General features: G+C 38.7%; 1 pseudogene; it reads left to right on the top strand.

Annotated features, from left to right (window-relative positions):
- Positions 1 to 201: 201 nt before the first annotated feature.
- LOC134948466 (5S ribosomal RNA) lies at positions 202 to 320 on the top strand (annotated as a pseudogene).
- The last annotated feature ends 23305 nt before the right edge of the window (positions 321 to 23625 follow it).

Genomic DNA, 23625 nt, shown 5'->3' with positions numbered 1-23625 from the left:
AATTAGTGTGTGATTGCAGATGGGGCAGCAGTTAGCATGCTGGTAGGCCTTGCCCTGCAACAGGCAGCCCCCAGCATGTGAGTCAAAGGATTGCAAATTCTGCTAAAAGGCTGAATTTGCAATCCTTACAGAATACGGTCCTAAATTTGGGAAGCAGAGGTACGCCCCTGTGTCTCTCATCTACTGGAATAAGCACTCTCTCATTACTGCCATGCTCCACGGGATACACCCAATCTCATCTGATCTTGAAAGAAAATCAGTGGTAGGCCTGGTCAGTACCTGGGTGGGAGACTCCCTGGAAATACTAGGTGCAGTAACGCTAATGTGCTGAAAGGCAAAGGTAAAAGGTCCACATCTTATTTGAGAGACTTCCAGATTTTCCTTATATTCTCTATATAATTCTCTCTGAATTATATCAGTAACCACACAGTTCACACAAAACATTGCACAACAACAGATCTGCTCTTCAAACTGAACAATGTTCTTAGACACTGTGATATGTTTTGGAGGCAGGATACACAGATAATGTTAAATTCTGCCTCATTCTGCCATATGAGTAAGGCTGAGATATTACAGTGATCAAAAAATCCTTGTGCTAATACTGTGACATATTGTTTATTTCCACCTTCTGTTTTATTACTGCATTTTAATCAGAAAATCTTGGTGTTTTCTGTATCACAAGAAGCAGATTGGTCATAGTCCAATTCTGCATTATTTTATTGCTCAAACAAGGGACCCTATTCAGTAAGGACTGCAGATTCTGCTTTATAACATAACCTGCAATCCTTGCAATCACAGGCAAGACCCCCCAGTATGTAACCCACCGCCCGCCCACTGTGATCACGCTGTAATTGGGATCGCGGTACAATTACAGCGCAGTTACAGAAGATGTGGACGCTTCCTGCCGGCATAGCCGAGCTGCATCCATGGAAGTCCATCCGCCATTTTTTAAATTGGAGCAGCCATGTGTGATGACACACAACAGTCCTGAAAATACTGCCGACATGCCGGCATTTCCCTGATGCCACCCTGAAAATGCTCTGTTGCCACCCCCCACCCACCCCATGAATGTCTCTATCTGTCAATCATGCAGAGGAATTCGCATCCAATGCGATCATATTGCATTGGCTGCTAACACGCTCACAGGATGGGGCTGTGCATGCACATTGCAGCCACAGCCTTCCTTGTTGTAGCCTCATTGATAAACGATGTGACCTGAATAACCCCCAAGATCTGGATGCCGCTGCAATTTTGATCAATTATATGCAATGCACATGCACGTTGGCCATCAACAAAAGGCATCGCCGGTCAGTGACAGGATGGTGTGAAAATTCTGATTGCACAGGCATTTGCAAGGTGATTGACAGGAAGAGGCCATTTGTGGGTGGTAACTGTCCGTTTACAGGGAGTATCCAGAAAAATGAAAGCGGTCCCAAGCATTTTCAGGGAGGGTGTGTGACGTCAGCTCCAGCCTCAATCAGCCTGTTCTCAATTCACTGTAGGAGTAAGATTGCACACACTGGATTTTTGCAGCTCGGCATACACATGCGATCGCACACTTTTATGACAAATTTGCACTCCTCCTTGAGCGACAACTATCTGATCGCAGGACAGCAAAGTTAGTAGCCCAGCAGTCAGGTCTGAATTAGCCATTGGGTATGCAAATGATTCGAATTACCACATTATTGTGATTATATCAGATTTCTGATCATACTTATTATGTTTTTGACCACATACCTGTAGATTCTTGTGTATTTTTAGAACAACATTGTTATACTACAAACCTGACCTATACTACATCCACTGTCTTTCTATATTTGCAATATAAATCCTATTACTGTGTGACATACCTATTTGTGTATGGAATTTTATTTGTATTGAACCAAAATCTAGTACAGATGGGTCCACGGTTATCTTGACTAGTTTTCTGCGCCTAGCCACAACATGATTTATTAGCATAAATCATTCATCTATTGTTCTCAGTTGCAATACAATACAGAGAACAATACAGCAGGGGATTAAGTCATTACAGCAGGGGATTAAGTTCGACTGGCCACTCTCAGTAAATCCTATTGAAAGGCCAAGATAAATGTGGACCCATCTGTACATAGCAGAAAAATCTTTACACTCAAAGTATCCTGATAAGAACCCTTTTAAATAAAATGCATAATTGTGACACTTCTGTTACTTCCTGAGCAGACAGTGACTAAAAACTATCAAGGCAACAAAGCATCAGCTTCAGGTATTAGACCAGCGATCCTAAAACCTGGTACTTTCCTAGTGGATATGTACAAGAATACCCCACTCTTTTCCACTGTAGTATAGTACACTTATCACATATTGGGAGGAATTTATTTGTTTGAAAAGTTGGTTGGGTGTCTGTTTTATTCCTGTCTTTTAGATAGGAAAAAACATGCCCAACTGACTTTAAAAAAATTTGAATAACCCCCATTGTGTTATAGTATGCTTATTACATACCTCAATAGGTACTCATATAGTATTATACAGTCTGAAATCATAATTTTGGATTAAAAATTCAAGACCGGTTACACCATTCATGATATCTTTTGATATTTTCACCTTGGTTTATCTAAGTAATTTAAAAAAAAATTGGGCTTTGCAAAGTTGACTAATGTAATAGCGGCAACAAAGCAGCTTTTTCAGATGCTTTTGACTCTAAAGTAGAGAGGCTGATAAAAAAAATCATATCCAGATATTTTGCCCGTGTTAAGTATACAACTCGGCAGATGTAATGAAGTCCAATATTGCAAGTCAGACACAAAACAGCTCAATAACTAATAAAGAATTTAGAGGTTGTTTTTTTTTGCCGCGTTTGTTATGAAAATGTTAGAAATCAGTTAAAAATACACTTTTCAAGCACATTTGTAATAAATAAACACTTTTCAATATATTTGGACACTTAAAAAAACAACTTTAAATCTGTAAAAATGCTGTACAAGTCATTTTTACATTGTTTTCCCCCCAGGAAATGTGTATTAATGTCATATAAATTTACTGTACTACAGTAAATTGCACAAGCATTTCCAACTGAATCCAACGATATTTGACATGCCTATATTCTGTGTATAATTTCCAAATACTCCACGTACTGTAATTGTTTTTTTTTAAAACACACAAATGCGTCATAGATGCAAATTAATGTTCTAAGTCACACAAGCAGCTTATGGTGATATAAATGATATGCGGCATGGCTATATTCTATGTGTTATAGCAACTGTATTTGCATAAAAAATGTTATGCTGCAATATATTCCAGCCATACACTGTAACATAATTAGATACAGTTGCAATTACACACTGAATACAGCCATGCCACATACCATTTAAATCAGTATAAACTGCATTTTTTTCCTGGAGAACTGGGGATTATTTAGGGTGTGTGCTCATTTAATCATGGGACTTGGGTAATTTTCTCTGACACTGTGGTCCTACTGTAGTAAAAGACACATTTTGGTTGGTCTGTAAATTTTGGACTTTTTCTAGTCTAAATTCTGTGACACCTCGGATATGAGACATTGAAGACGGGAAAAATATGCACGCCATTACATTGCTTGAGTTCCACTAACTAGAGGCACATTTGTAATGTCCGATGCGGCGCAATACTTTTCCAGGCAGTATCATTGGCTACCATTACATCCCAGCCTATGTGTGATATATAGACTGTTTTCAAACAACCCTAAAAGCTTTTTGTCTCAAATATTTTTATTACATTGACCATTAAAAGTTACGTTTTATTTCTTTTCATAAGAATGCCCTATCAAAAAGTATTTTTTCCCCTTCTGTGTATGTAATCCATGACTTACTGACTCGGAGCACCACTGACCAAGAAATATGCTGTATATCACAAATCACTTCACCATTTGTCGGTACCAGACACACTCTCAGAGAGGAGCCTTGTCGACAATGTAACCCTTGTGCGGAATTAAACACTTCCTTTGGTCATAGTTATTAACTCCAGTTTTTCTCAAGAGAGGAGTCACTGAGGGTTAGTGAGACTACAAATAAAATCAAAGTATAGCTGTAGAGTAGGTCTGATGTATTCTAGCAACACTTGTATCATATATACTGTAAAATGGTTATTGGAAATTAGGACTCTGTAGGCAATTATCCGGTAAATCACAATGGAGTAAATTTACTAATTCCCGATTTCATTCGATATTGCTTTTTCATCCAAAATGCAACTCTTTAATTTATAAAATACCATTCACGGCATATTTCTACCAATTTGTATTGAGATACAGCCGTCCGCAAAAATATGAATCAATAGACCATTGGCCACAAACAGTTGGATTTTCACATGCACCTCACACAACATGGAAATTTACTAAGGATTTCTATACTCATAGCCAGACACTAACACAAAACTATATAATTTGCATAGAAATAGAACTTTCAAATAGAACTGTTTTTGGCTGTGTGTTTGGAGAATCATGTATGGATCACTGTGATCCATGTATGCTTCTCTGTGTAAAAAATTGTTAAATAGTTAAAATATAAAAAAACACCTTTGAATAAAACCAGCCCCGGAGTCTTTGAGTCGGTCCTGGTTGTTAAAATACTGGGGAAAAATTGTGTAGTTGTCCCCAGTATTTAAGACCCAACACTGCGCTCTGAACCAATCCTGTTTCAAAAATATGAGGGGGAAAAAATGTAGGGTTTCCCGGAACCTTAGAAACCAGCACTGGGCTCTACTAGTCAAGAAAATAATGCCACAGCCAGGTAACACACCTATATAGGTCCCTGTGGCCATGGCATTACCACCTCCAACTAGTCAGTCCTGGCCAGGGTTCCCTGGGGGAGAGGAGACCCCTCAAAAAGGGGTCCCCAAGCCTCCAGGCATCCAAGGGTCACAGCTGAAGGCCAAGGCTGTCCCCAGCACCTGTGGGAAGTGGGTACCGGGCGGATAGCCATTAAATGTAAAATTCAGAATTAACATTGTCTTTTGCTTTGTAACTACAGGACCCATAAAGCATCCCTGAACAAAAAGTACCAGAATGTGGGTCATTAAAGGGCCCAATGGTACCTGTATTTCCACAGCAATAGATGTTTTACAATGAACACAGGACATGGATACCATGATAGTACAAATTTTATAAAACATTCCCCGCTTGCTGGTTTTTGTAGTTCTTCAAGTACCAGCATGTGTGAGGCTTGCTGGGACCAATAGTTCCACAGCAAAAGGCAATATTTATTCTTAATTTGACACTTTATGGCTCTCAGCCCAGCACCCACCAACCATAGTTGCTGGTGTCAGCCTCGGGTATCAGCCATGGCCCATTATGTGCCTGGAGAGGGGCCCCTTTATTGGGGGATCCCCTCTCCCCCATGGAAACCCCTCCGTGACTGAGTTGTTAGGGGGGTAATGCTGCAGCCGCAAGGACCTGTATAAATGTATCCCCAGCTGTGGACTAGTGGAGCCTGGTGCTGGTTTTAAAAATTTCTGTCTTTTTTACCCATATTATTGAAACCAGTGTCAAAATTTACTAATGTTCGATTTTGGTGATTCAAATGATTTGGCATTATATTTCAATTCATCTTCCATTTGATTTGGTTTGAACAGATTTACTAAAGACCAAATTGAATGTCAAATCTTCTTCTAAATGTAGATTAAACTCATATTCCAAAAGAAATCACATTGATATTTTCCCATAGACCAACATGAAATCCACTAATTTGCTAAAGTACGATTTGAGATTAAACTCCAAATCGAACTTCAAATCCCCAAGTGTTTAGAATGATCTTAGACATTACATTTTGGCTTCTAAACCCATTCAGATGATAGGAAATTGTTAGTGATGACTTTTTAAGTACCCAGGAATGTATAGGTCATTGTGGAAGTAGCAAAATTGGATGGCCATGGTTATGGTATGTTGTGCACCCACCTACACAATGCAATTCACCATCTGACTGAGATAACCTTAAAGGAACAAACAGAGCACCATCAGCAGCTTAGTTAGGTGAAAGAAGTACTGTACATATTTATACTTATAGACATCAAACATATTATTATTATTATTATTATTATTATTATTATTATTATTATCCTTTATTTATACTTATTATGGTTTTATGCAATAGATAACACCTGATCATATATATATTGGTCAATTTGGCTGATAAATATAATGACATTTATAAACATGAGTGAAGTAACCAGCTATCCTGACTCAGCCGATGATGTATACATTCTCAGCAATTTATCCCTGTCTGCAAAAATTATTGTGTGACAAATGCCAGAGGGATGGTTGTTGTGTAAGATACCAGTATGTGCTAATAAAGCAACTGATAAAGAGACACATATAGACACCCAATCCAGGTAAAAATGCATCTTTGTATTTTTTTCCTAATAGAATTAATTCAAAAGGCAAATTTTTATATAATTTTGCAAAAATGTTTGACATTGTGCTCTGCTGCCATATATTGCGTAATCATGCAACAAAAAACAAATTATGTAAAAAACAGGGCGCAGGCAGACTTTTTTGACCAAAACTTGACAATGTGAACACATAAAAGTTGAAGGGAGGCAGAAAGACAGATTTAGAGTAAGCTTAGTCCTAGCTATGTGCTCAATTCAGACCTGATTGCTGTTGTGCGTTTTCGCACGACATGCGATCTTTGAACTACTGCACATGCGTATGCACTGCAATGTGTATGAGTAATGGATAGCAGTGAAGAAACCGGGTGAAAATTTGTATCCCATGGCGTCCAAAAGGAGATTCACAGGAAGCAGCCATTTGTGGATGGTATCTAGCCGTTTACTGGGAGAGTCCGGAAAAACACAGGTGTGCCCAAGCTTTGTTAGGAAGGGTATGTGTGACATCAGCTACGGCCTGATCTGTCTGATTCTTTCACACTGGAGGAGTAAGAATTTAGCTACACACAGACTGCACACACACTGCACTGAATGGAAAAAACATTTGATGGTGAGTGTAATGCGAATGGATTTGCAGCTGTCTGCTGTCTGGCGTACTGTAGTTTTCACTTAGCATTCACATGCATTCACACACTTGCACAGGGATGGATTTTCTCTCCCCCTGGGCAGCAGCTGTCTGATCGCATCCTAGTATAAATTTGCAGCACAGGGATCAGGTCTGAATTAGGCCCCATATCATCTGATATTTTATCAAATATAAAATAACCCCCCCACAACATGAAAAACATCAGTCGTGTTTTTATGTATAAAAGAGTGTAATGAGTGCATGTGATACATTTGGACCAATAGGAAGCAATGAGGATGTTCTATTCAATTTTACATTCAATTTTGCTTGGGGTTTCAGTGGGGATTTGAGGTTTGATTTAGCAAGGCATTTCATAAATTCTAATCTAAATCCATTCCAAACATAAATCCACATCAAATTTGATTTGACAATTGAATGTAAAATTGATTTTTAGTAATTAAGGAATTTAAAAAAAAAAAGTAAAATCAAAATGAATCACTTTCAATTGATTTTGAAGATTCATAAAGTGCTTCCCAAATTCGAAATTGCGCAAAGCTGGTTTTCAAAATACTGGGAACCCCTTCGCATTTTGCTCCCAGTATCTTAACAACCTGTCTCAAAGAGCTTGGATTAGGTTATATTTATCAAGGGGAATCCCATGCAATTTTTTTATTTATTTTTTTACTCTCACAGATCAGGCTGGGCTTCTTTGTGTAATGTATAGCAGTGTTTTACTAAACTCTCCCAGAAAACACTGCCCTGCAGTACTAATGACATGAACATTGGAAAACTTAAATCTCACAAACTCAGTAGTTTAGTAAATTACTGTTTGTTTGTTTTTCAAAAAGTTGCAATTTCACACTGCCAATGTGAGTCAAATTATATCTTGAAATAAATCAGCTGAAACACTTTTTTTTGTAAATTTACCCCAGTGTCTATTCTGGCATCAGACACGATGCACCATACTCAGGCTTGGGCCTGATCATACTGGTACATAATTAGAAACATAAAAAAAATCCTAGCTCTCCATGTGCTCAGCAGTCAGTCCGCTGTAATGCTTTGCAGCCACTCTTGCCATGCTCTCCTGTCTTAGCAAACATCCACAGTCCCTGGCACTAAAAACTGTACCCTACTCACTGGCAGTGCAAAGCACAGTGGGTGTTTGGGAATTTTAAACTCTTCTTGTTCTAAGTGTTGAGTTCCTGCTGGATCTGGGCAATCCACAAAACACAGGGTCCCAAATCTCTACTGCAGCTGCAGAATGTGCAGGGCTTTTTTCTCCTTTGGAGGGAGCTGATTTAAACAGAATGTGAACAAATCAGGTGTGAGTCTACCCCTCTCACTACAATACATATTTAACTATTTACAAAATATAAGTATTAGATAGGTAAAATATAACATAATATTGAACACAGATTATTACTGATACAAATGCTCCAATCTCTAACCATCCTAATTCTGACACAGGGGAATAACTACCAAGGGAACCGGATGGTAAATGACTCTTAGTGGTCTGTCTCTTGCGGTGGTGGATCTGCTGTGAAACTCATAAAGCTTAAGCTTCAGGTCTCCTTAGCCCAGAGGGGCCCTGAAGAAATATTTTCCCCTTCTTGTTTTATGCAATGTGTGGTTATAGCTTGTCACCAATAACACCATGACAACCAGGCTTGTTATAGAGCATGCTATTACAGATTGCATGTGTGTAAACATAGTGCTGGGGAGCTGCTAGGAGTTTTATTATAGCTCTATGATTTGCACTGTGAAGCATGCATGCATTTTAATCTACTGTACAATTCCTGACAGCATGCAGAATTTCTCTTTGTGACATTCCCAGGAATAGCGGAGCCTGAGAGGGCCCATCCTAAGAAGGAGGCAGGGAGCAATGAAAGGTGAGGAGGACCATGGACAAGGATGTGTCTAATTAGACAGCAGGTGCTGAGTGGTGTGTGCTGTACTTGCAAGGGCAGCAAGGACCTTTTGGACCTTGTTCGATGTTGCCATATTGTTGCTGGTGGCAAAGATGCCCACATAACATTTCAAGCTTCAGGGATTAAAAAATGTACGTCTGATACAAATTGCATCAGCCATGCAGTGTAGCCAATGGTATGTACTGTATATCTGTACATATATTGGTGCATTGTGCTTTGTGTACATCTGACTGCAGAGACCACTAGTGACTGGCAGAACAACTGGGCAGGCACATGTAAATACATGCCCAGTTGTGACATCAGACATGGCACATCAGGCCAAAGATCTGTAAGTGTGTATGCTACTTTAATACAAAATGTTGAGGACAAAACTGAGTTCCTTTGGGTCACCACAGAAACTGGGGAGAAGGACATTATTCACATTGGGGTGATCTATAGACCACCAGGCCAGGGGCAGGATTTGGACAGGAACCTATTGTTGGACATCTCTAAAATGGCTTTAAATGGAGAAGTCATAATCATGGGAGACTTTAATTTACCTGATGCAAATTGGGAGGGGTCATTTGCAAGTTCATCTACAAGTGGCACATTTCTAATTTCCTTACAGGGAGCATCTCTCGAGCAATTGGTGAGGGAGCCCACTCTGTAAGACTCAATATTAGATTTAATTATTTCAAATGGTGACAGGATATCAGACATATATGTGGATGAGCACCTGGGATCCAGTGATCATAATGCAGTATGGTTTAGTATAAAGACAGGATCCAACTCCTGTCACACAAAAACAAAGGTGTTATATTTTAGAAAAGCTGACTTTGTAAAAATGGGGGGATGTTTAAGTGATTCATTGGCGGACTGGAGGAACTTGGAAAGGGTGCAGGAGAGATGGGAAAAACTGAAAAGTGCAATACTAAGGGCAGGTTAGGAAAAGCACCAGGAAAAGGAAGCCAGTGTGATTCACAAAAGAAGTATCAAGTAGTGTGAAAGCAAAAAAGATGGATTTTAGGAAATACAAACAGACTCAAAATAATAATGACAAAGAGGTGTATCTTGACAGACAGAAGGATGCTAAGAAAGTGATCAGACGTGCAAAGGCAGAAGCTGAGGAGAAAATGGCCCAGTCAGTAGATAAAGGGGGCAAAACTGTTTTTAAGTACAGTATATAAATGAAAGGAGAAAATCAAATGGAGGAATAATAAGACTTAAGACAGAGAGTGAGAATTTGGTGGAGGGAGACAAGGTAATAGCAGATCACTTAAATAATTATTTTTGCTCAGTATTTACTACAGAAGGAAAAGGGAAGGGGCCACAGTTAAATTGCAAGGACATTCATAAAAATAAGGTAGATGAAAGTACATTTACAGAGGAGAAGATCCTAACTGAACTTTCAAAACTAAAAGTGGATAAATCAAAGGGGCCAGATGGGATACACCCAAGGATACTAAAAGAGCTAAAAGATGTGCTGGTGGCACCATTAACAGAATCATTTAACCAGTCACCAAATACAGGTGCCATTCCAGAGGACTGGAAAAGAGCAAATATAGTTCCACTGTACAAAAGTGGAAGCAAGGTAGAAGCAAGTAACTACAGACCAGTAAGCCTTACATCAGTAGTAGGGAAAGTAATGGAAAAACTACTAAAAGAAAAAGTTGTGGAATATCTTAAATCAAACAACTTACAGGATCCAAAACAGCATGGATTTACTGGTGGGAGATCATGCCAAACAAATCTTATTGACTTTTTTGACTCTATGATGAAAATAATAGATCAAGGTGAAGCTGTAGATGTAGCATTTCTAGACTTTAGTAAGGCATTTGACACTGTCCCACATCGCAGACTGCTAAATAAACTTGAAAGTGTGGGGGTGGATTATAAAATAGTTAAATGGATAAGAACCTGGTTGCAGGATAGGAAGCAGACAGTTGTAGTCAATGGAGTGCAATCTATGGAGGGAAATGTTACCAGTGGAGTACCCCAGGGATCTGTACTCGGACCAGTTCTCTTTAATATCTTTGTTGGTGACATTGCAAATGGTATTGAAGGGAAAGTATGCCTTTTTGCAGATGATACAAAGATATGCAACAGTGTAGACACACCAGGAGGTAAAACAAATGATTGATGACCTAGCTAGGCTTGAAAAATGGTCAAAAACATGGCAAATACAGTTTAATGCTAAAAAATGCAAAATCATGCACTTGGGTCTCAAAAACCCAAAGGCTAAATTTAGTATCAAGGGTACTATAATAGAAACTACTGAGGAGGAAAGGGATTTAGGAGTCACTATTTCAAGTGACTTAAAGGCAGGAAAGCAATGCAAAAAAGCAATGAGAAAGGCAAGTCAGATGCTTGGTTGCATATGGAGAGGAATCAGTAGCAGGAAAAGAGAAGTAATAATGCCACTGCATAGGTCATTGGTGCGGCCTCATCTGGAATACTGTGTCCAGTTTTGGAGACCATATCTCCAGAAGGATAAAAATACATTAGAGAGTGTACAAAGAAGGGTAACTAAAATGGTGCATGGCCTACATCACAAAACTTACCCGGAAAGGCTAAAAGATCTTAACATGTATAGTATGGAGGAGAGAAGGGAAAGGGGAGATATGATAGAAATGTTCAAATATACCAAAGGTTTTAACAAAGTTCAGGAGGGAAACATTTTTCAAAGGAAGATAAGTATTAGAACTCGAGGACATACACTGAAACTGGAGGGAGGCAGGTTCAGGGGAAATTTAAGGAAAAATTATTTCACAGAAAGGGTAGTGGATAAGTGGAATAGCCTCCCATCAGAGGTGGTAGAGGCTAAGACTGTAGAGCAATTTAAACATGCGTGGGATAGGCATATGAATAGCCTTTCAAAGAATTAAGGTTCAAAAAGGGTTGAGATAACCTAAAGGATAAAAGAAAGGGGCAGACTAGATGGGCCAAGTGGTTCTTATCTGCCGTCAAATTCTATGTTTCTATTTTTCTATGCACTGACTGACCATCAAATAGGTCAGTGAATCAGCCAGTTGGCTGATCCATTGGCCTAGTGTGTACCCAGAATTATCGTAACAAAAAATGGTTTGATGTGAACCTGGGGTCGCTGACGTGATTCTAAATAAGGACAGATGGAAATACTTATCTCTTGGTATTCCTTTTTACAATATAGTATTCTTGCTGTGTATTTCTTGAGATGGACAATAAACTCAGTTCGACAGATTATATGAAAAAAAAGGAAATTAAATGGTATATGAAACACGATTTACATCTTTCCTTATTTAGAATCATGGCAGCGCCCCCAGGTTCACATCAAACCATTTTTTTGTTACGATTATACTTCTGGGACCCATGTAGGGATGAGTCCTTTGTGAACCCAGGGGCAGCAGCCGTCTATTAACTTGAGCGCCAATTAGACCACACAATCCAATTGCTACTGTACCCAGAATTAGTCAAACTGTGAGCTGGACATTGATCAGCTAAGAAATAGACCACTCACAGCCAATCAGTGGCATGTTTCCATGGTAGCATTGGCTGATTGGGTGAAAGGGATAAAAGTTAAGAAATGTCCATGAGCCCTTCACTTTCTGTAGCAGTAATGTATGTATGTACGGTATGGTATGTAGGGTAGGCTTCTTGGGAGCTGTAGACACACTGTAAAGGACAATCTTACTTTAAATCTTACATGCACAACTATCAACCTTGTTCCCAGTGCTGCAGGGGATGGCACTGAGCTTCAGCCCAGGCTTAGGGTATACTTGAGAGGGGTAAACCTTTATTGTGGGGTCCCCACTTCACAAGAAATCCCTGTCCTGTGCTGACTAGTTGGTGGGTACAATGCTTTGGCATAAGCATGAAAATTTATGTGTTGTACAGACATAGCCACACACAGATGGTGCAATGACTTTGCCCACAAATTAGTTGCACGCATGCAGATACACACCATTCATTTTTATAGGCAGCCACCAGGCTGTGAATAGTTGAATCCTGACACATACGGCAGCATGCCACGATGAACGTGGCTACTTCTGTATTCTTTTTATAGAAAAGACTTGTGAGTTGATCCAGTAGTGTATTGACTTCTATTTATTGAATCGGGCATATTTTTCAGAGCATAATATGATATTGCTCCCGTGTTAAAGTTTAGTCAGTCTCTGATTTTCAAAAATGCGTAAACTAGAATGATAATGCAAATTCAGACCAACAAAAAATGTAGTAAATAATCTCTGTAATGCCTTTGTTGCTGTGCTACACAGGAGATTGGTGCTAATTCAGGTTGGATTGCAAATCGCGATCCAACGAGAATTTTTACATTTACCCAGCAGGCGCATGTGCAGCACCTGCCTCCACTTGTGCCCACACTTTCTGCATGGAGCCACAGAAAATTCTATTGCCTCTGTATGTCAATCAGGCAAAGGCAGTCGCGGGGTGGGGAGGTGGGCAATGCTCCATTTCCAAGGAGAAGACGGAGCGTTGCTGGGGCGGTGCATCATGAACGAGGGTGGAGTCGGCCGAACAGGGGCATGTCATGGGTGTGATCATGGCGGCTGCATGACATCACACGCAGCCGCCGTGATTAGGGAGAAGTCGGCGGGGTTGCATGAGGCATCAGGTATTTCTGCTAACAAGCAGAAATTGCGATCACTCACAATTTCTGCTTGTTGAAGGGGAGGAGGCTTCAGTAAGCATGATGTGTGGCCTTGCCCAGCGATGGGCAGCCCCCAGCATGCTAGGGAAAGGCTATCCTTACTGAATTAGCAACATATTACCCCAGGAAATCACCAGATGTGACAAACAAGGGATGACTAAAATATCATATTATATGAATTCAGGAGACAGAGGCATAGTTAAAAGAGCCAAGCATATGGGAAACAATCTTGGTTTGGGACAAGAAGCTAGTAAAAACAAGTTCAGAAACAGTGCAAGGTCAGGAATGCAGATACTAGAGTATTCAAAGAGTTCTGGGTCAATATCAGTTATTTTCAAGTAAGCAGTAGCAGTTTAACACACAATCCAAAGGGCAGGAATTATTACCAGAACTGGATAGATAAACTTTCTTCCTTATATATTTACCACATGTAGGATATTGACTTCAGCCAAAAAATGGTTGGAAAGCAGGGGTTGTCCAAAAGCTCAAGTATACTAGAAGCAACTGGCTGGAGCACTGATATCAAATTCACAAAATACTATATTAAAATACTGCTAATCACACCAGTGATTACATTTTTTAAGGCTATTGTACTAAGCTACTACTTATAACAGTCTACTTTATTTCCATAGATCAATTTTGGAGCTACTGACCCTGTCTTAAATGACAGACAATTATATCCAACTTTTTCACGGATTGTGCCAGATGATCAGGACCGTTATGCAACTATTGTTAAGTGTCTGCTACATTTTGGATGGAACTGGGTTGGAGTCATTACACCATATGACGGTAGTGGGGACATGGAGTCACTAGAACTGAGCAAACTGATGAGTCAGCATGGGATCTGCACTGAGTTTATCATTAAATTATCTAAGGAAGAAGAAATTAATAGAAGGAAATTTCAGGAGATGAAACAATTTACATCTAACATTATAGTACTATGTGGTACTGGTTCCATAAATTTATTTTATTTTTTTGAAGATAATGAATTTATTAATGACAATTTCACATTAATCTTCAGTGACACATGGACGAATGTCAAATATTTGAACGATATCTACTTCCCAATCATAAATTACAGCTTAATTTTTATATTGCCTCCTAAAAATTTTCCTAACATTAATCATTTTATAAACAATGCAAACCCATTTGAAAGACCAAATGACCCAATACTGGAAGATACTTGGTTGATGTTTTATGAATGTCTTTCACAAAATATTTTCAAAAATACAGTTTATCAGATTATGTATAATATTTCTGGACATAATTGCAGTGAAATAAAACATATTCAAGAGACATTTTATGACATTGCAGAATCGAAGCCCCACTATACATACATGTCAGTATATGCTCTGGCTCATGCTCTGGACAGAATGAATCTGCATAAAAATAAAGCTAAAACATTTGAATTAAAACAAACAGTAAGTTGTGTGTATGTAAGCAGGGCTTAAAGTGGTCCTGGAGAGGTTATGGAAATCATTTTCCCCACCACCTAACCCCCAACCCCTCACCCCTCACATTAAGTGGAGCAAAGGCCAGTGCTAGTGTTTTCAGCACCTCCCTGCAAACTATAAATTAGTGCCCTACTTCCCATACTTTATAAAGGGACATTGATCTCACAAGGAAGCAGAGTAATCACATAATAATGCCCCCAGTTCAAATTACACAGTAGCACAATCTTATTCACATTACACCGCATGTAGTGCTCCTGATTTATATTACACCACATAGTAATGCCCCTTATTCAAGTTACATTACTCAGTAGTGCCATTTATTCACATTGCACTTTACAATGGTACCCTTATATACAATGCCCACAGTAGTGCCCCTTATACGCAATTCCCACAGTAGTGGTGCCCCTTATGGGATACGGTCAGTAAGTCGGCACAGCTTAGGATGACAGTCATTAGGTCAACCACTGAAGGTTGACATGCATTAAGTCGACATGGTAAATAGGTCAACAGGTCAAAATGTTGACATTAGTTTTTCACTTTTTTTCATTTTTTGGACTTTTTCATACATGACAATTCACGTGGACTACAATTGGGAATGGTAACCTGTGCCAAGTGCAGCGGTAGCAAGGCAAGGTACCTTGCCTGAAGCATGGCGAGCAAAGTGAGCCATGCGATGGTGTTCCCCATCACTTTCCAAAGAAAACGACACAAAAAGTCCAAAAACTCATGTTGACCTTTTGACCTGTCGACCTAGTACATGTCGACTTAATGACTAGGTCGACCTATTTCCCCTGTCAACCTAATGCATGTCGACATTCCATGGTCAACCCAATGACTGTCAACCTTAGTTGAGTTTACCCAACAATCCATACCCCCCTTATACGCAATTCCCACAATAGTAGTGACCCTTACACATAATGACCACAGTAGTGCCGCTTATACACATCTTTGCTTTTGTCACTCCAGCAGCTCACCACCTATATCCCTTCAGTAGCTTCCCCACCTCTCTTGTCCCTCCAGACACCTCTCATCTTGTCTTCAAGATGCACAGAGCCTGCTCCTCTTCATGGCTCCTCTTCACTTCAGTAGTGGTGACAGCATGACATCACATACACCGTGCCAGAAAAGGAAGTCACTGGGACCTGAGGAAGGGATGAATGCTGTCCAACATACAGTACAGTATGTGTGAATACCAGGAGGGATGGGCTGTGAATGGAGGAGGACCGTGGAGCCACCAGGACCTGAGGAAGAGGGAGGTGGCAGCAGCTCATCAGTAACACTAGCACCCCCTGTATCATCTATTGATGTAGGTGATGGGGCAGGATTTTCTGTTGGAATTACTGTGCAGGGCAATTGAGGTTCCCCCTCACTTTTATCCCCTGTATGCAAGAGAGTAAAGAGAGAATTGTCAGTATTGAGTACTTGAATTTGATTTGCAACACTATTGCCATGATATTAGGTGGTCAGATTCCCTACACCCCCCCTAATTCCCACTCAGTTGTTGGGTCTACACCACCAACCCAGTGGGAATAGAACCTGTGGTGAGCAAATCTCACCACTGGGCCCACAGCACAGTGAGCACAGCAAGCCCAGGAAGCCCCCCCCTCCCTCTTACCAACTCTGACATCTTTCTCCCATGTATCTGGTGAGGAAGTCATGGCCCTCATCCATCCCCCTCACAACCTCCCCACTTCACCCTATCCCCTCCCACCTCCTCCGCTACCTCTCTCCTTCTGCCTGTTCCCATCTTACCCACCTTCTCAATTTCTCCCTCTCATCAGGCACTGTCCCCTCTGCCTTCAAGCATGCTCTTGTCTCCCCTATTCTTAAAAAACCTACCCTTGATCCAAACACTATCCAAACATCGACCCATCTCTCTCCTTCCATTTGCCTCCAAACTTCTTGATCATATTGTCTATAATCACCTCTCTGCCTTTCTTTCCTCTCACTCATTGCTTGTCCCATTCCAGTCTGGTTTCCGTTCTCTCCACTCCACTGAAACTCAGCAGATGAAGAACATCTAGCAAGGAAGATTAGCCTTGCAGTTGCATTTAAAATGGATTGTAGTGGTGAGAGCCAATGTTTGGGAAGACCAGTAAGGAGACTATTACAATAATCAATGCGGGAGACGATGAGTGCATGGAATAGAGTTTTTGAGGTGTATTTTGTAAGATAAGAGCATATTTTGGATGTTTATTAGGTGCATGTAACATGATTTAGAGACATATTGAATGTGTTGAACAAAGGACAGTTCAGAGTCAAGGGTGACACCTAGGCAGTGAGCTTGTGGGGTAGGGTGGATAGTCACATTGTCAACAGTTATGGAGATATCAACTATTCTTGGCTGGTGTGAAAACAATTCATTCAGTTTTGGAAATGTTGAGTTTGAGGTGGCGAGATGACAGCCAAGATGAAATGGCAGACAGGCATCCAGTGACACGAGCCAATACAAATGGTAATAAATCTGTGCAGGATAGGTAGATTTGAGTATCATCAGCGTACAAATGATACTTAAATCTGAAGGAGCTGATTAGTTTACCAAGAGATGAGATATAGATTGAGGACAGCAGATGACTCAAGACTGAGCCTTGCGGTACTCCAACTGATAGAAGTAGAGAAGAAGTAATATCAGAGAAATGAACACTGAAAGAGTGATTAGATAGGTAGGATGAGAACCAAGTAAGGGTTGTGTCCTGAATACCTAGGGATTGTAGTGTTTGTATTAGAAGAGAGTGGTCAACAGTGTCAAAAGCAGCAGAGGGATCTATAAGAATAAGTAGTGTGTAATGGCCTTTCAATCTAGCAGTGACTAGATCATTCACTACTTTGGTCAGTGCCGTCTCTGTGGAGTGTTGGGCACGAAAGCCTGACTGAAGTGTGTCCAATAAGTTGTGGGAGTTAAGAATGTGTGTAAGGCAAGTGTAGGCAAGTGTCTCAAGTAGCTTGGAGGGACATGGTAGCTGAGAAATGGGACGGTAGTTAGAGTGTGTTTGGGTGAGAGTTGTGTTTTTTTAGAATGTGAGTAATCAGTGCATGTTTAGTCAGAGAAGGAAAGATACCAGCAGATACAGAGAGATTACAGATTTTAGTTAAGGTTGGGATAAGCACAGGAGACAAAGTATTACTGACTTTTGAGAATATAGGATCAAGAGGAGAGATAGTGGAGTAGGAGGATGAAAAGAGTGTTGATTCTTTATCTTCACTTGTGGGTTCAACTGAAGAGAAAGTGCCAGAGTGTTCAGGTAGGGAATTGAGCAGGTCACTGGCTGAGTTAGAGAATACCATTTTATCTCGGATTTTATCCATCTTATCCTTGAAGTAGGAAGCAAGTTCTTGTACACTGATAGTAGGTAGTGGAGGAGGTGAGGGATGGTAAAGAAGTGATTTAGATGTATTTTAAAAGTCCTATGTATAGTGAATAGACCCCATTCTCTCATTGCCTATAAAATCTAGGGCCACAGTTACTGTATACTATAAGTGTACGAGTAAGTTCAGAACATTTACTGTGTTTGTGCTATTACTTATACAGACATTTTTATTTCCTAATGAAAGCGGCACTCTATGAGAAACCTTCATTACACAGATCCCACTGGAGAAGAGATGACCTTCAATGAGAGAGGAGATCTGCCCTCTAAGTGGTCAGTAGCAAACTGGGTTATATATAAAACTAACACATCATATGAATTTGTTTTAAAGTTTGTGACCACCTTTGAAGAATCAGAAGATGACCAAGTTTATAATATCAAAGCAGGAGAAATCACATGGAAAAATGGCACGGTAAGAGAAGATGATACACAGTATATCATATACAATAGGAATGCAGTTGATGTCTGATACATGCAGGCATGCCAAACTATCCCTTTAAACCAGGATACATGAATCACACAGATTCTGGCTGACTACAAACTTGCATTTCACCTGGTTTTACTCAGCTAGAGAACCTGTGTATTTCATGAGTGTCCCAATTAAAGGTTATATATGGTAAGCCTAGATACATGGCATCTGTCAAAAATTTGTTACACAAATAAAAACATCATGAACTTCCGTGTATTAAATTATTTTGACTGGACTTGGAATAGCTTCCTAGCACAGATTAGTGAGAGAAGACTGTAAGTTCGCTACAGGGATTGTTTAGAAAGCCAGTTGGTGCAGCATATTCTGATGGAGCCACCTTCATGGCAAGATAATGACAGTATATTGTGCAGAAATACTGTAAAACATATGATTGAATAATTAAACATCTCAAGCACTTTGAGTTTCATTAAACATTGGAGGTAGGTTGCTAAATTTTGTTAGACAACCAAAAATATACAAGAAATTTATGATGAAATAAATGTTATTATTATTATTATTATTATTGTTGTTGTTGTTATTATTATTATTATTAGTATTAGTAGTATTAGTAGTAGTGGTTGTAGTAAGTAATAGTAGTAGTATTATTAGTGATAGTGGTAGTAGTAGTATTAGTGGTAGTGGTGGAGGTGGTAGTAATAGTAGTATAGGTAGGAGTAGAAGTAGTAGTAGTAGCAGCAGCAGCAGGAATAGAATAGGTAGTAGTAAGTAGTAGTAGTAGTAGTAGTAGTAGTAGTAGCAGCAGCAGCAGCAAGTAGTAGTAGTAGTAAAAGTAGTATAGGTAGTAGTAGTAGTAGTAGTAGTAGTATTATTAGTATTAGTAGTGTAGGTAGTAGTAGTAGTAGTAGTAGTGGTGGTAGTAGTAGTAGTAGTAGTAGTAGTAGTAGTAGTAGTAGTAGTAAATGTAGTATAGGTAGTAGTAGTAGTAGTAGTAGCAGCAGCAGCAGCAAGTAGTAGTAGTAAATGTAGTATAGGTAGTAGTAGTAGTAGTAGTAGTAGTAGTAGTAGTAGCAGCAGCAGCAAGTAGTAGTAGTAAATGTAGTATAGGTAGTAGTAGTAGTTTTCCTTCACCTCTCCCACCCGGGAATGTAACAGTATATTTAGTATTGCAACCAGAACCAGGTCCGAGGCTGCAGGAACAATAACAGAGGTGACAGATATGGAAACAGTAGATATCGGGACATCATATTTTTGCTTTTATTGCTATTATTCTTAGATGGTTTCAAAAGGAAATAAAGGAAATAATGTGTGTAGTAGTGATAAAGTAGATTTAATTATGTATGTACAGTATGTAAACTTCTCTGTACAAATGAAATTAATTGTATTGTCCTTGATAATCAATGATTTATGTAATCACAATGGGATTCACAGACTGACAGAGCAAGGTCTGCGATCCCAGAATGTCCACTGAGTTATTCAATATTGAAAACACAGTTTACTTTACCCAAGAGAATGATGGAGATGTCAATATGCTTACTCTGATGAATTCCCCCAATAAGAAGAGTAAATATTCTTCAAAGTTAATTATTTTATTGAAAACCCTTTGTCCACTAATTAGAAATTAATTACCTATTTATTTATTTTTCCCTTTTTGAAATATTTTTGTATTTTTACTTTGCTATTGAATACATTAATAATTTAAAATAAAAAAACCCTCATGTACCTTGCACCTGATTTTGGATTACCACAGGAATGCATGATCGCAATACCTATGGGATCCAATTATATAAAAAAATAGGTTGAGAGGTTTTCAGCTCTGAAAAAAGATACTCATCTCTCCATGCAGAATATCAAGATTGTATGTTAATATTTCAGATCTCAAAGCTGTGAACATGTTGACAGTCTTCTCATGTTGAAATGTTCAATGTTGTCATTTTATCAATGTTTAAAATTCCAAAATCCTGATTTATTCTACTATCTTGATGACAGTGGCAATAGGCAGACAGAAACTGGGACAATAAAATCAGGGTATGCTGTGGAAAATGAAACTAAGTTTTCTCTACTTCTCCTTTACCACCAAATTCAGCACATTTTTAAGAATTAATAGCATTAACCAAGTCATGACTTATGTCAGAAGAGAGGACCGTAAATATTCACAAAGAAAGTTCATATGCTTTTAGGGTAGTACATGATTTTGGGGATTCATGTAATAAAAAAAGACTTTATAACAGCAACAAACAACCAATATGTACATGTGAAAGCAGTTAAGGAGTTGCTAGTAGCTATACAATTATGACCTACTGTACTAGTGGCTGTTACACTGCCAAAACCAATGCCAAACATGATACAACTACTAATGTAAATCACCAATGTCATATCACCAGAAATGCAGCTGCTCAGAGAGAAGGCATAAAAGAAAATATACTGTATTCACTAGTGTGAATTATATATGTATAGCAAGTGAAAAAAGATGAACCCAAATATAAAAAGCATCACTTTAAACAAAATAACTAAGAGACAAAATGTAAAGATTAATCAGGACATGGAAGGCTTTTGGCCAAGCATCAGAATCACTTTGGCCAAGCATCAAAATGTCCTGTCACCCCAAAATCACTCACAGATATCTCATTTACTGACCTATACAGTTAGAGCATCCATGAGTAATCTGATTAAGACCTACTGGTATAGTAATATCTTCAAATAATTTTAAGACATATACTATGTCTCCTATATTGTCTGTTTGCAGAAAACAATCAGTGAGGAAGGATAAAACACGACTTTGATGTATTTCCTTTTTACAAATCCTAAAACCAAATTTAAATTCAAGTTCCAGAGGATAGATTGATTCAGTGTGATTTGGTATGGAATAAAGGATATGTCATTGCTAATGCACGGGATCATTTCTGTAGGTACAGCATACCTAATGTAATACCATCTGTTCAAAGTACACATTTTAGGGGACTTATTTTTAAACAAAATATGTCAGCTTCTTAGTATAAAACATCAGTTGCACACACCACACTTATAACTGTTAAATGGGAAAGTGAAACGAAATAATAGGACAGTTAAATGCAAACTAACCAAACTATACAGCTAGCTTAGTTGGCAGTGACCGGAAGCTTTACTATTAGTTCTACATTTTGAATTGCCACTAGAAGAGAATTAAAAACTTCTCTGTTTGAGATATTATTTATAAAACTAAACAAAGTCATAAATGCACATGGAAATAAATTACTTTACTGTCAATGATATCATCTCAAGGAAAGGCAAAAGAAAATATGCATATATGTGAAATTTACACAACCAATACCTGTGGAATGTTTTTGTCATATTCTGCAGGCTGGTGATTATATAATAGTCTGTAATTTCCTGAGGTCATGCTTACTGAAGGACCATTTCAAGTACTGATATGTACAAGTACAGGTACTGCTGATTACTCATTCTGCTGTTAATGTAATGGAGCAGACAATGGAGATTAATGATACTCATTGCAAACAAGTAAATTCTCCTGAAACAGCTCAAACAAAAAACAAACTTCAGAATACAGTTACTTCACTTCACATGTAAAAGCATTAAGTCACAGAAAGTGTTTCTTATTTCAGGCATATCCTTGCCACTTGACAATAGGAAAAAACAAAACATCAATAAAGAAGTTCCTCCGGTCATTGTAATATAACTGGGCTATTTGATAGCTCAGTTAATGCTAATGAGAAATATATATTTAAGGAGTACTGTGAAGGTCTTTATGATCAGATATTTTAGTTGGCACTAGGCCATATGTGGGACTGTGGAAATACCTTATTGGATTGGACACTCTGATTAACATGTACTATATTCTGATTGAGGGTTTTTTAATATTTAAGTGACTAATGATGATATGACTAATGATAAATATGACACACATGAGATACATAGTTTACCTGTGAGAATATATAGAAAAAGGGGGTAGGTAGGCGCACTGGTATGATCACCAGTTAATAAGTGAGAAAATTATTCGTGAATTGGGGTAAATGCAAGATGAATATATTTCTTTGCAAATAATCATAGATACAAATATCGTCCTGTGTATAGGACACAGGTCCTCATTAGAGTACTGGTGGTGCTCCGAAGTGTTTGGACAAAAGTACACAGAATTAGAGACAAAATAAATCTCTCTTTCATGGGGCACTCTTCAACTAAATTGCTAAAACTTAACTTTTATGTATGGACTTACTTATACACAAACACGCATTTAATATATATAATATATACTGTACACAGGTTAAAAAAATGTGTTTTCTAACAAGAACAGCCCTGTATAACCGAACCAAATCTATGACTCATATTGCAGGATACATGAAACAAAGTATCTAAACCGCTATATCGGTTATTTCCAGTAAAGAAAATTACATTGTCATATACTCATTCAAAATCATCTATAGTACCAAGTATTCATAAATAATTTCTGAGATAATTGTTAATGCAAATCTCAAGATAGAGCAATATGTACATCGGATTCTCTGTATAATGCCCTTAAATCATATTCTCACTGGAAATCCCGTTCCTTGTCAGAAGGAGGGGATTTTGTATCATAAACATTTTTGTCATGTAGACAGGTGGCAAAACAATGATTCAATCTACAGGTAAATCTCTATAATATCTTGCCACCATAGTGATACTGTTATTGCTATTATCCAAACCAAACAAATATAGCTACAATGCAGAGGTTTACCCTTGGTAAATATAAGTTGTCTACCATAATTATCCACCATACATGTTTGTATCTAATCATATCATATATATATATATATATATATATATATATATATACACACAGTGGGGCAAAAAGTATTTGGACAGCCACCGATTGTGCAAGTTGACCCACTTAAA

The sequence above is a fragment of the Pseudophryne corroboree genome, chromosome 1 (assembly GCF_028390025.1).
Source record: "Pseudophryne corroboree isolate aPseCor3 chromosome 1, aPseCor3.hap2, whole genome shotgun sequence".
Lineage (NCBI taxonomy): Eukaryota > Metazoa > Chordata > Amphibia > Anura > Myobatrachidae > Pseudophryne > Pseudophryne corroboree.
The sequence above is the reverse complement of the archived record's forward strand: the minus strand, read 5'-3'. Positions and strand labels throughout refer to the sequence as shown.